General features: G+C 34.7%; 1 pseudogene; it reads right to left on the bottom strand.

Moving 5' to 3' along the window:
* Window positions 1-5,601: 5,601 nt before the first annotated feature.
* On the bottom strand, window positions 5,602-6,152 carry LOC112673355 (oligosaccharyltransferase complex subunit OSTC-like; annotated as a pseudogene).
* Window positions 6,153-8,915: the final 2,763 nt, after the last annotated feature.

The raw sequence follows: 8,915 nt of genomic DNA, 5'->3' as shown, positions 1-8,915 counted from the left end.
TAATATTTTCTATAGGGCTTTTACAGAGACACATATTATCAGATTAGGAAAGTTCTCTTGTATTCCAAGTATGCTGTGAGTTTTTAAATTAGGAGTTTAATTCAATTTTACATTATCTTTTTTCATTGTAATATTATTTGATTTTGTTCTGATTTTCTTGGTGTGTACTCTTGTGCGGAATGATGTCAAATGATTTTCATATGTTAACCTAAGCTTGATTTCCTGGAATCACCCCAATTTAGTGATGACTATCCTTTTGAAATATATTGTTGAATTTGATTTGCTAATAATTTGGAATTTTTCATCAATATCCATGAGAGATATTGTCCTGTTATTTTTCCTTTTTATTCTATTCTTATGAGGTTTTTGTAACAATGTTATTCTGGCCTCATAAAACAGATTGAGAAGTGTTTCTCCCTTCTCTCTTCTCTGAAAGAGTATATGTAAGTTTAATGTATATTATCCTTAAGTGTTTGGAAGACTTCAACAGTAAAGCCATCTCTCTTGAGGTTTTATTTATTGGAAGTTTTTAAATTACAAATTCAACTTCTCTAAGGAAATAGGAGGACTATTCAGATTTTTTATTTCTTCATGTGTCCATTTTGGTAAGTTATATTTTCTATGAAATATGCGCAATTCATCAAAATTTCAAAGATTAGCATGAGTTGTTCAATATATCCTTTTATGATCTTTCTAATATATAAAAGATCTATAATGATGTCCTTTCTTTCATTGTTGATAAATGGTGATTTGTGGCTCTTTTGGTAAGTCTTGATAAAGGTTTAATAGTTGTATTAATTTTTTCACAAAGCTAAATTTTTACTATGTTGATTACCTCCATAATATTCCTATTTCCCATTTGATTAATTTCTGGTGTTATCTTTATTTCCTTTCTTTTACTTTCTTTAGGCTTAATTTAATGTTTTTCCTAACTTCATGAGAGAGATTTTGGATCATAAATTATCTTCTTATATAATATATGCATTTAAAGCTACCAATTTCCCTTGGTAGAAGGGAAGATCAGCTAAGATCAGCTTTAGCTACTTCTCATAAATTTTATATGTCATATTTTCATTGTTACTTTGTAATATCTTCCATTGTCCACTGTGATTTCTTCTTTAAGAAAAAATGTTAAAAAAAAATGTTACTTAAAAGAGTACGGCTTAATTTCAAACAGAGACTTTTCTAATGATCTTCTGTTATTTATTTCTAGCTTAATTCCACTGAAGTCAGAGAACATATTCCCTATGTTTTTAGTATTTTGAGGTAAAACTTGATTTATGACCCAATATATGGTTATTTTTGATGAATGTTTTATTTGAACACACCTGAAAAACCAATCAATCTCCTGCTGTTATTTGAATTATTCTATATATGTTATTTAGGACAAGTTGGTTACTCATGTTGTCCAAATCTATAATTTTATGATTTTTCTGTTTGTTCCATTAGTTGTTGAAAAAAGTATTTAAAAATTTATATCTAACTATAATAATTATAATTGTGCTTATTTCTTCTTTTCATTCTATTGCTTTATACATTTTGAAGCTATGTTACTACCTGCATACAGATTTAAGATTGTCATGTCTCCCTGTTGGGTTGAACATTTTATCATTATGAAATATTCTCCTCTATTTCTAATAGAAATTCATTCTTTTTTTTTAAGATTTTATTTATTTATGAGAGACAGAGAGAGAGAGAGAGAGGCGCAGAGACATAGGCAGAGGGAGAAGCAGGCTCCATGCAGGGAGCCCGATGTGGAACTTGATCCCAGGTCTCCAGGATAACGCCCTGGGCCGAAGGCGGTTCTAAACCACTGAGCTACCTGGGCTGCCCCTAATTCCTTACTCTTAAAGTCTATTTTGCCTGATATAAACATAGTTGTACCAGCTCTCTCTTTTTTGTAAAGACTTTATTTACTTATTTTAGAGAGAGAGTACACAATTGGGGATTAATCGAGTGTCTTTATTATTCCATTTTTGGCCTCCATAAGTAAATTGTGCATTCTTTTATTATTCTTCTAATGGTTGCTCTAGAGATTTCAACAAGTACCTTGACTTATTAGGGTCTATTATAAGTTAGCAACATTGAACTTATTGTTAAACTTTTAACCTACTCCCCAGCTACCTTTACGATTTCCTCTTGGTCTTTAGTTTTCATCAGTTTTAGCCTGGTATCTGTAGGTATGGTTTCTTTGTATTCATCCTGTATGAGGTTCATAATGCTTCTTAACTCGATGCCTTGATATCATTTATCAGCTTTGAAATAGTCTCAGCTGCAATTTCTTCAAATACTGCCTCTGCCCATCCTCCCCCCCACCCCACTCCCCTAGGACACCAAATTCTCATGTTTAGACCTTCTCACTGTGTCCAATATATGTTTGGTGCTTTTATAAAGGGATCATCAACTTTCAGCCTCATGTCTGGGCAATCTGAGTGGGCTCTTTGTGGATAAAACTTCAATATTCATAGTTTTGGATATTTCTGCCTTTGGGGCTGTTCAAATTTCCAGTTGTGAAGTATTCCAGTCTTCCTTTCGTATGGAGAACATTTGACTTCCAGCTTTCTGGGAAACTCTGAAAGAAGAGTGAGCATCTTAGCATGTAGCATTTATCTAGGCATTTGTTCAATTAATCCCTCTGTTTTTATTATGGTATTACTGTATTAATTGTCATCCTGGCATCTTCCAGCCCAGTGACTCCATTTTAGATTCTCAAACAACGTCTTTCTAATAAAAGCCATGAATTTTGGTATAAATCTTTTATCAATTAAAAGAAGTTCACTTCTGTTCTTGATTTGTTAAATTTATTATAAATAGATATTGAATTTTATCAAATTATCTTTCTGTGTTAATTAAGAAAAATCAGGTAATTTTCTCTTTTATTTTATTTTTATGGTGAAGTGCCATCCTTACTTCCCTGTAGTAAATCATACTTGATATCGAAATATTATATACTATTAGATGCAATAAACTGATATTTTACTTAGGATTTCTGCATTTACATTCACAATTAAGTGGACCCATGATCTTCTTCCTATTGTTCTCATCAAGTCATAGAACCAAAATGATGGGCAGCCTGGGTGGCTCAGCGGTTTAGCGCCACCTTCAGCCCAGGGCCTGATCCTGGAGATCCGGGATTGAGTCCCACATAGGGCTCCTCTGCCTGTGTCTCTGCCTCTCTCTGTGTCTCCCATGAATGAATGAATAAAATCTTTTTAAAAAATCAAAATGATGCCATAAAAGAGATCAGGCAATTTATATTCTTTCTAATATTTTCTTTCTATATTTTCTTATATTCTTTCTAATATTTTTTAATATTGTTTAAGAAAGAACTAGCTGCTCTTTGTTATTTCTTCTAAAGAATTTATATTAACTTGATGTGTGAGGTTTGGGGAAAAAATCTTTGACCATGATTTCAATTTATTTAATATTTATTAGTTATTTAAGTTAGCAACTTCTTTTTATACTAATTTTGGGATATTATTTTTTTCTAGGAATTTTACCATTTCATGTAGGACTTTTATTTCATATACATACATACATAATATTCCTGTATTTTATTTAAATTTCTAGTGTGTCTGTGTTTGCTTACCTTTGCTACTCTTTTGTTTCAATCCCAGTATGATTAACATAGTGTTGTATTAGTTTCAGTATCCTTTGTTATTCTTTATTTGCAGAGGTCAGAGGTCAGCCTATCTTATCCATCTTTTCAAAGAACTCAGTTTTGGTTTCAGAACTCTTATTATTTTTTCTTTATTTCATGAATGTGTTCTCTATATCCTTCTTCTTTGGAACTTTCTCCAAAAAAAAAGAAAAAAAGAATTTTAAGTAGGCTCCACACACAACATGGGCCTTGAATTCACAACCCTGAAATCAAGACCTTAAACTGGGATCAAGAGTCAGATACTTAACCAGCTGAGCCACACAGGCACCCCCCAAATTTTTGAGTTGAATATTATTTATTACTTAACTTTCTGGCTTTCTAATTAGTATATTTAAAAGCTTAAAAAAAGGAGATGTCTAGGTGGCTCAGTGGTTGAGCATCTGCCTTCGACTCAGGTCATGATTCCAGTGTCCTGGGACTGAGTCACATATGGGGCTCCCCGCAGGGAACCTGCTTCTTCCTCTGCCTATGTCTCTACCTCTCTGTGTTTTTTATAATTAAATAAAATTGAAAAAAAAAAAAGCTTAAAAAATTCCTTGTAAGTGCTATGTTTAGCTATGAACCACAAATTTTGAAAAGTAGGGTTTAATTATCATTCAGTTCTAAATATTCCTCTACTTTTTTTTATTTCTTTTTTAACTCAGGGATTAATAGTATTATATTTTTAATTTATAAATATATCCAATTTTTAGCTATGATTGGTATTCATTTATAACTGATTCCATTATGGCAGAGAAAATAGTCATATCAAGAAAATATAGATATTGGTTATTTAGAATGTATTTAGTTTCCTTTATGGCCTCATAAATGTCTTATTTTCAAAAATATTCCAGGGGTGATCAATAAAAATCAATCTCTCTCTCCCTCTCAATATATACCTATATATGTCTACTAATTCAAGCTATACTAGACTGTTCTAATTTTTGTATCTCTGCCTATTTTTAGTCTATTTGGTCTAATAGTTTCTGAATGGGCTGTATCACACCTCAAAAACACGCTTTATCTAATTCTCTGTGCTGCTCTAACAGTTGTTGCTTGATATATAAGGGCCATATATAGTCAGGATGGATATATATTTTTGTCTTATTATTCTCTGCAATTATAACATTTTGTTTTGTTGCTATATTTTGCCTTAAATTTTATTTTGTTGAATATTAAAGTTGCTACACCAACTTTCTTTTTTTTTAATTAATTAATTTATTTATTTATTTATTTTTACCAACTTTCTTTTGATTCATATTTTCCTGGTATAGCTTTTCATCCTATTTTTTCAAGTATTTTTTACCTTTCCATTTCAAGTATTTTTCACCTTTCCATCCAGGCATCACCCCTGTATATTAGATGTTTAAACCCAGCCTAACAGTCTGTTTTTAAGCCACATACATTTATTATAATTACTAATATATTAGGAGTTAGTCTACTTCCTTATTTTATATTTTCTATTTAGTGCATTTTCTTTTCTTTCTTTTACCATTCTTTTTTTTTTTTAATTAGAAAAACTATTTATTTCTGCTCCTCTCATACATCTTATTGTGCAGGAAACAGTCTCACACATATCTGAATAATGTACTGTCACACTGTTTAAAGGCAAAGCACCATAGGTAAAGCTGATCACCTGTCCAGAGTTCTCAGCTTATGGGATCTCGCTTCCTGATTTTACATTAATTTTTGAAAGTCAGAAATGTCATCTCCACAAAATGTTAAGGGGGCTGTAAGAAATAATCACTTTATTCAAAATTATAGTTGTGGAAATGGGAGTATATTTTCTTTAAGAAATGAAAAACTAAAAAGAAAATGCCACTAAACATCATTGGTGTGTCAGTACAGGCCAGCAGGAGAAATACTGTGAGAAGTTTGTCTCTTTGATACCAAGAGGACATTCTAGTTCAAGCTTTAATATGATTCCTATTTCTCACTAGATGCTTCTTTTCTGCTGCTTACTCTTTTTCCATATTTCACATCAGAGGATTGGTACAGCCTTTAAAACTTCATTAACAGGAGCAAATCCAATATCCACAGATTTCTTGTCAAAAGGCATTTTTTAACCCATCGGGTAGCCCGGCAGTTTCATTCTCGATGAATACTCTAGCCATGAAAAAACTCAATAGGACACAGACGAATCCAATGAATAGAAGAAGAAATCTATTGAGTTTTGGAATGTTTGGTGCATTCGATCGGTCCAGGATTATGAAACCTAAACCTCCCATTGTAAACAGGAAGCTGGATGCAAGTCCTTCCATAATATATTGTACATTTACTCTGTAGGCCAAGAAAGCTACTGGTCTCTGATGTCCATGTTCATCAGTCATAGAACCAACACTTGGAGGTTCAACAATAACATCATAAATTATTCCTCCAGTGATGAGGAAGTAAGATACCACCACCAGAGCATACACGTCATGGCCAACGGCATGTGCACCCAGGGCGGCTTCTTCAGATTCAGGTTGGGGCATTCGAGCACTAAGAACGGGATGCGGTACAAGGTCTCCATGTTGGTGGTGGCAGGGGTTTCTCTCTCCTCTTTTATCATTCTTATCCAACAGATGAAATTTACTTCTGGTAGTTTAAAAGGAAGCCTCTTCATTCTTTTTTATAGATATATATTATTCCCTTGAATGAATGTGCTGTGATTTACCTAATTCATCCACTGTTGATAGACATTCAGGATGTTTTCAACTATATTACAATCATATCCTATTTCAAATAATGAAAAACCCTCTTCATACTTCCCAATTCAAGTTTGTCTTGCGGATTTACCTTTTTTCGGTATCTTTGGCTCCAAGAATTTATGTTAACTAACTAAAATTTAAATAAAAACATTTTAAAAAGAAAAAGAACTGATAGACTCCTCCATAGATTCTGTCTTGAATTGGGATCTCCAGAAGCAGTCCCTGAGATGAGTATTTCTGTGAACATGGTTTACTAGGAGCTCAGCCCTGGAAAAAGTGGGAGAGTGGAAAATGAAGAAGGGAGGGAGCTTCACCAAGTGCAGCATCAAGCAAATCACCTGCCTAGATGACTTTGACTCAGTCTAACAGGAGAACTCTGAAGACAGTACAGGCCCCTATGATCATGTGCTGACCAGGGCAAGCACACTGCTCCTCTCTGACATTTCTACAGGCTGCCCCCAAGGAGACAAACGCTAGCACCTACACTAATCATCAGGGTAGAAGAGTCCTAAGGGCAGCCTGTGGACAAAGAGACACAGGCAGTGACTCTGGGGAGCTAGTGTGCATGAGAATGCCTGGGCAGATGTGACATTGTCTGCTATAGCAACCTGACCCCTGACTGGGTGCAGGCCAATAAGAGAGAATCAGTAGGAGATGAAGGGAAGCTTTCTAATCTAATCTAATTTAATTGGCCATAAAACAAATGAGATGCTTAAACAGAGGAGTGTCTAGGCTGACTGTTGTCTCCACCACTTGTATGTCATATGACCTTATGCAAAACATCACTTAACCTTTTTTTTTAAGATTTATTTATTTAAAAAAAAAGATTTATTTATTTATTTTAGAGAGAGAGAATGAGAACAGTGTGAGCAGGGGGAGGGGCAGAGGGAGAGAATCCTCAAGCAGACTCCCTATTGATCACAGAACCTGACTCGGGGCTCAATCAGAACCCTGAGATCATGACCTGAGGTGAAATCAAGAGTTGGGTGCTTAACTGATGGCACCACCCAGGCTCCCCTATCCCTTAACCTTTTTAAGACACATTTTTTTTTCTTTGTGTAAAACTGGGAATGATTACAGCTCTTATAACAAAAAGCTTAGCACAGTGTCTGGCACAGAGTAAGAAATGATACGAGTTCCTGTCATTACTCAGCAGAACTTTATTCAAACAACCCCTGAAGGACGCTAAGCTGATTAAACAACCACTAGAAAGCACCTTACAAAGCAAAAGTGCCAGTGTATTTATTTATATAAAATGCAGAAATGGGAGAAAATCACATAAATCATAAGTTGCTATTTTTCTTGGAGTCTACAACACCCACATTATTTCATAAAGAATTAGAACATATTAAATTACTGAGGCCTTGGAAATTTGTAAACCTGTACAAACCTCACACTGGAAACACTCATTCATATGTACTGTCACTTAAAGCACAAATTATGGTTGGTATAAAGATTTTAATTCACATAAATTCACCAGTAAAAAGTACATAACAGGACAGAACTACTCAGGGCTTCTACACATAAAGAGGCTGCTAGAAGTTATCATAGTTGGATACATTCTCTCTGGATAATTGAGTAGTGGGATTGGATGAAGGAGAAATAAGGAAGGATTTTTTTAGTTGAATTCCTCCAAAAGCCAAACTTGGGCAAGGGCTTGGGTGCAAATAGTTTATTTGGGAGATATATTTAACCAAGTTTCTTCAGAGAAACAGAACCAATAGTATGGATAGATAGATGATGATAGATAGATAGATAGATAGATAGATAGATAGATAGATAGATGATAGATGGATAGATAGACATGGGGTAGCTCACATGATTATGGAGGCTGAGAAATCCCATGATTTTCTGTCTTCAAGCTGAAGACCAAGAAGCCTAGTTGTATGATTCAATCTGAGCCCAAAGGCAGGAAAAGGTGCGATGAGATGTCTGTTCCAGCTCAACAGTGAGACAGGAAGAAAAGAGGAAAATTCCTTCTTCATCTGCTTTTCATTCTATTGAAGCCCTCAATGGATTAGATGATACCCACCTACACTGGTAAATATAATCTACTTAGCTGAGTCTACCAATTCCAATGTTATTCTCACCCAGAAATACCCTCACAGACACACTCAGAAATAATGTTTAATCTAGGTATGCCAATGGTCAGTCAAACTGATGCATAAAATGAAGCATTACAGAAGATGATACCAGGAAACCCAAGTAAGGGAGTCAGGAAATGAGGCAGGGAAGGGAGAAAAACAGATAAGGACAGTGTTCAGAAGCAAGTTACTACTATGGGCAAATGATGCTCAGAGGTGCTGGGGACCTTCAGAAAAACCATGTGGAACACACCCTCAGAACTGTCACACCAAAGGAGGGGGAAGCTGAGAAATTTATCCACCAACTTTCAGCCCCTGTTAGTTGAGACTTACCCCAAGTTGTTGAATCCTTGACACTTATAGGTTGCCCTACAAGTGGGTTGACCAAGTTCATGGGGTGCAGAAGAAACCCTTTGGGAAGAAAAGCAGAAAGACGGAAATGCTTGGGTGGGAAGTTTACAGTATATATGGGAACTGTCCACTGTAGCTGCAGATGAATGC

This window comes from Canis lupus, chromosome 24 (genome assembly GCF_003254725.2).
Source record: "Canis lupus dingo isolate Sandy chromosome 24, ASM325472v2, whole genome shotgun sequence".
NCBI lineage: Eukaryota > Metazoa > Chordata > Mammalia > Carnivora > Canidae > Canis > Canis lupus.
This window is presented reverse-complemented; position numbering and strand designations above follow the sequence as displayed.